The following is a 6,000-nucleotide window of genomic DNA, read 5'->3' as shown; positions in this document are numbered from 1 at the left end:
TTTGTGCCACCAAGCTTGGTATTGATATTACTGCAATGCCAGACTTGTGATTGACGATTACGCCTTGGCGTAACAGAGGGTTGTGTCTTGTTAACGTGTGGAATGTCTGCCGAGCCTTGGCCTGCAATTCTATTGAAAATGGTGGTTGACCTCCCCTCCAGCAAAATAACAAGAACATCCGATTCCCTTTCATCACTGGCAATGAGTGAAGAGGCAAATGTGTAAAAGAACGTTTATTAATGCTGAAAGTTTTTAACCATTTGTTACAAATCAGTAAATGCAGTCCCAAGAACAGTCTGGAGGACTCCACACCGGGGGCGCTGGACCATTGTCACAGGCGGATGAATCAGTCATCAGGTCATCAGGAGCAGACATTGGCTTTGCATCCTGGAAATCAGTCAAGGAGCATGTCATCTGGTTGCAGGTTTTGTTCCAAATCTGGAAGGGAATCAGAAGTGAGTGGAAAAGCACGCCCGGGACAGGAGGCTGTCTCCAACGCTTGTACTCTTTTATTTAAATAAAAAAAGTGTTGGTTTAAATTGGAAAGCTGCTGTTGCATGTCCAGTCTCATGTCAGTGTGAAAATCCATTAGTAATTTATCTGTTTCTGCAGCAATCCTGATGAATGGATGATGCAAAAAACGTCATTTTGTGATTAAAATTGAATGGAAAACTGGATAATGAAGCTTTAAGGAATTGCCGGATTAAAACACGCCAGCAGGTGGAGGTACCGGTTGGTGGGAAGGAATTTGGTCAGAGAAGAAGAGGCGATTGCGTCACTTCATGTTCTACTTAACTCTTCAAAATAAAAGTTTCAGGACAAGCGATGGCGGCTGTTCTTTTAACGTTATTGGCATAAATGCAGCGGTTTGATTAGCCAAAGTTGTACCCTGAAGGGATTTTGAGTAGAGACGCAGACTCACTGCGATGGATTGTTGATGAAACCCCTGAAGGAGCTTCAGTGCTGTTATCTTATGTGCCCAACGTTAGCAACGCTACCTAGCTTAGCTACGTCGGCTGGCCTGGATGTTTTTTATTTTTTTTATTAGTGAACATCAATCACATTACATTGTAACAACAACCAACAGTCAACAACAACAAAAAAGTAGATAAACCAAAACCTTATAACTAGACCATTAGAAATATTCTGATCAGCAGAAACAACCGGATTTATAAGATTAACAAGACATGATATAAAAATAAATAAATACAATGTTAATATTAATACTACTTATAGTAACACAATAATAATAATAATAATAATACATATTTGAAGACAGAGGACCTTAGTTCACAGGATCTTCACTAAAGCTGTCAAGTGTAACAGCCTGTAGAGTCTTTACCTTTTTAAGAGATTTGCAAAAAAAGGAAAAAAGGAAAGTTTGGCTTCACTTTCATAAAACGGCATTTGTGAATAAAAAATTTCCCAAAAATGATCAAATTGTTAACAACGAATTGAATCTGATTATTTTTTTTCTATACACCCAAATTGAATAGTATTATATGTGAATAAGGGGGTATTGTAACTGTTTTTGAATAAAAGCCAGTTGTATAAATCTAACCAAAATGTATTTACCGATTTGCAATCATAGAAAAGGTGTTTCACTATTACATAAGACACATAAATTATCTTGTGTCTTAAATCTGATATTTAAAAATTCTTTACATGGATATATATTATTAATCGTTTTAAAGTGAACTTTCTTCATTTTGGGGAGAAGAGAATAAGAAAGAAAATCTGTTCTTATGACTTTAGTATCTTTAATTGAGAAAATCGGAGAAAGAATTTTCCTTCTGACAGGAATAGGGAAAAACTTGTCTGACAAGACTGCTCTTAGGTTAGAGTTATTACATTTACGGTCTGTAAAACTCAAATCACCTATAGATAATTTAGAAAGCGTAGGTGTACTTGTTCCATGTTGAATACTTTGACTGACCATCTGGCCAACAGCTGGAGAAATAGCCTTTATAACTCTAGACCAGTGGTTCCCAAACTTATTTAGCCGCGCACCCCCTTCTATGTCCCGACCATGTTGACGCACCCCCCAGCCCCACATCAGGGCATGGCTATATATATATATATATATATATATATATATATATATATATATATATATATATATATATATATATATATGAGACGTCACGCTAAACCAGGGGTCGGCAACCTGTTCCCATCAAAGAGCCATTATTACCCGTTTCTAGGGCTGCAACAACGAATCGATGAATTCGATGAAAATCGATTACTAAAAGCGTTGGCAACGAATTGCGTCATCGATTCGTTGTGTCACACAACTCTTCCAAAAGCGCCCCCCCCCACCCCCCCCCCCCACCCCCGCCCACCGTTGCGCGCAGACAAGAGCAAGTCAGATCAGCGCGAGGGAGAGCCGCAGATCAGCGCGAGGGAGAGCCGGCAGACTTGCGCTGCTGCGAACCGGTTCCGCATTGTTGCGCAGCGATCCAGGCAGCTGCTTCCAGCGCACGGTCCATTCTCAAAGTGGCGCAACCAAAAAACTATAATTAGCACACGATCGTTCTTGTCTGCACATGTTCTCTATTTTCTGTCTTATTTGTGCCTGAAGCGCTCGGCTGCGGAGCTCATCACCTGTGCTGTGGTGATGTCACCTCACGCAGCATCGAAAACGCGCTCTCCGCTTTTCGGTCAGGAGATCTCTTTGATCTGCTCAAAAGTAACTGATGAGGTGAAAAGGTAAGAATCCAGGCAACAGATTTTCTGGAGAATTATGAGGAGATGCAGGAAGATGAGAGACAGACAGGACAGGAAAATAGTTAAATAAAAACAAGAAAACAAAGTAAAATGTAGGTAGATTTATCTCCACTACACGTTTTTACCAGTAAAAAACAATAAGTTATACACATGTCATATTTATACATCTGATACAATTCAGATCACCTTCAAAACTCAGTCACACACCCAGGGCCGTTTCAAGACATTTTGGGGGCCAAGGCAAAATGCCCCCCCCCCCCCCCCCCCCCCCATAACTGGGCTCCCCAGAAGCCTCTGTGTAATTGATGCCCTCTCCAGTAGTGTTAGTTATACAGTGTTTGTAAAAGCCCCTCAGACATTACTGACATGTTCTAATATTATCAGATGAAAAACTAAATTATCAGACATGCTGTCTCATCTGCTGCTTTTCTAAACCTGCTAAAAGTAACAAAACCATTTGAAAGCCACTATTTGTGGATTCTCTGAAAGTTTCCATGGAGTGTGTGACAACTTATTTTTTCATTGATCCCATCGTCTAATCTCACAGCTGAAACAAGCATCCTTAATAATCTGTGCACAGGAAGCGTACCGATGCTGTAGTAAAACAAAAGGTATAATAATTTATTATTAATAAAACCTTGTTGCAGCACTAAAGCATAAAAATGAGATTTTGCATTAAATATGCAAAATATTTACATATGAATTGTTTTAGAGCCCTTTTATTGGCAGAATCTGATATTAATTTAGTTCTTACAAAAAATGGGTCCCAACATGGTTTGTGTGGCGTTGCCATAGTGTGACGTCATAGGCACAGATCCCCTGTCCTCTTGTTTGGAAATGGAAATATGGTCACCCTACATTAAACAAACTGTCCACCCGGGCTTTTGCGCTGCACAGAGACGCTTCGCTGCCTACGACTGAACGTCAGTTGAGAGTCAGTCTCATGCAGACTGACCAATGAAGAGAGGGCCTCAAGTTAAGACCCTCTCCTCATTGGTCAGTCCACACGAGGTGGGTCAAAGGTTACTCTGGGCGGGTTACGTGTTGTCAGGCATTCAAGTATTGAGTATATTTACTGCATATTACAGTAAAATATTCTGTATGTGACCACATTATGGTGATCCTTGGGTCGTGATGATGGAGCCCTTGAATATTGTTGCCCAGGGTACAACAAAGTGTTAATCTGGCCCTGGTTCCGCCGTCACATTCCCGCAGAAACTGGTTGATCACACCGGGGCCAGACTACTAGCGTGTGGCTTTACAACCACAATGTCCTCAGAAGCAAAAACGCTTTTAAAAGGGAGGGAGGAGTCCTAACTGTTGCTGCAGGCGTGTTGTGTGAGAGTGCAGTTATATACTGGTTAATATATTTTTGGGTTCAGTTGCTTTCATGTGGCCTAATGTGAGTCTATTTGGGATCATTGGAATGATCAGCAGCATTTCTTGATGTGACTTTATGGCAGTTGCCCAGGGCATCATCGCAAGGAGAATGGCATTCATTTGCTTTTGCTTTATTTGGTATTTTTTCAGTCATTTTTGGAAATAGTGATCAATTTTGATTAATTCACAGCCTATGTTTAATTACATTTAAAATAAATGTCAACAGATGAGATCAAACAAAACAGATGAGAATTGCCCTTAAGCTGTTTAACTTGGACCAAGCATTTTAGGTCACAGATAGATGTAGCTTAGGGTCTCTGTCTATACACCTTATAAGACAATTTAGGTGATGGCATGTTGTTTTTCTGCTATTGAACTGTTTTCTAATAATGTTGTGTTAAATAAAGTGAAGGAAGGAGAGAAATAACGTTTCCCTAGCAGTTTTTAAAAATTTCCCCATGTAATCCGATTAATCGATTAATCGTGTCGAGACCCCATCCGATTAATCGATTATCCAAATAATCGTTTGTTGCAGCCCTACCCGTTTCCCACAGTAAAGAAAACACCGCAGCAGCTGCGGCGTTGTGGGCGGGGCCTACCCTCAGACAGCAGAGCGCTGCTCACAACAGATGACAGCAGCCGGTACCGGTCGCTTGTGTACGTCAAAGTTATCTTTCATAAGAAGATAATCAATAAAAGGATTTATATAAAATGGATCCAGAAGTTGTAGCCCGTCTCTGCCGACAATATTTAGATATGTTTCACCCTGTTGGTGGTTTTACTGAGCAGGTGCCACTTTTGTCACACGTTTCTTTTTAAAACATGTTTAGACTGTTCAGAATACAAATCCAGGCTCTGTCACGTTTGATTGTTGTAATTAAACTTTGAAGGTGGGGAAGGTCAGAAAAGGATCCGATCAATTTGCTTTTCCCTCATTTACAGTGACGGAGATAACGGCGCAGTGCGCCTGGCTCTGGTGGTAATCAAGTTTAATTATATCTATTTTCACAAGAAAACAGAACAGTTAAAAGCAGGGCTCATGTTGACCGGACAGTTCCCGTATTTGACCGTTTATTTTGACGGAGAAAGAATAGAAAGAATTACCCCGACGCATGCAGACGAACTGACACTTTATTCTACGCACATCGCAGATGTAGCTAAATCACTCAAGAAATGATTCCCATCTGAACATCTGAGCTGGACACTACTCAGCGCAGCTCGCTGTCAGCGCGTACTACATAAGGTGCAGAGCGAGCTGAAGTTGTGGAGAGGGTTTTGGATCACGTTGCAGAACCAGAGCGCATGCAGGAAGATTCCTTCCACTGAAGCGAGTGTTTTCACAACCCGGTCTCTCAGAGAGACTTGTCACTTAGAAAATGTTCCCTGATGATGAAACTTTGGCTGAATAGTGCTTGTTCCTGTCTCCAATGTGGCGACACATCCAGGAGCCGTCTGAGGAGAATCCCAGAATCTCACATCCTCGTCAGCTCAGAAAGCGCCTATATGATTACGCACAAGCGTGACGCGTCAACCCGGTCTCACAGTAAGACTGGGTTGGACCTGTTCAGGTTTACGCAGACAATCTTTACATTTAGAATTAGCTTACAGATGTAAAATTAATGCAGTAAAATATAAAGCATTTTATTTAAATATCCATTCATTATTTTACAAGCACAGAGAGCCGCATCAGATGGATGGAAGAGCCGCATGCGGCTCCAGAGCTGCGGGTTGCCGACCCTTGAGCTAGGGCATGTGCGGAGGACACACACACACACACACACACACAAGCAAAATATACTTGTTTTCAATTACGTTTATTGGGCCCACTTACATTTTCTTAGGCCCACCCACAAATGAGTTTCTGGCTATGTTAATGGTGGCATATGACAGACT

At 41.2% G+C, this 6,000-nt stretch overlaps 1 protein-coding gene across 1 annotated transcript in view; it reads left to right on the top strand.

Annotated features, from left to right (window-relative positions):
* The window catches only part of wdr18 (WD repeat domain 18), an 88,744-nt gene that overhangs the window by 79,873 nt on the left and 2,871 nt on the right, over positions 1-6,000 (top strand). The window lies entirely within an intron of this gene.

The sequence above is a fragment of the Nothobranchius furzeri genome, chromosome 8 (genome assembly GCF_043380555.1).
Source record: "Nothobranchius furzeri strain GRZ-AD chromosome 8, NfurGRZ-RIMD1, whole genome shotgun sequence".
Classification (NCBI taxonomy): Eukaryota; Metazoa; Chordata; class Actinopteri; order Cyprinodontiformes; family Nothobranchiidae; genus Nothobranchius; species Nothobranchius furzeri.
The sequence above is the reverse complement of the archived record's forward strand: the minus strand, read 5'-3'. Positions and strand labels throughout refer to the sequence as shown.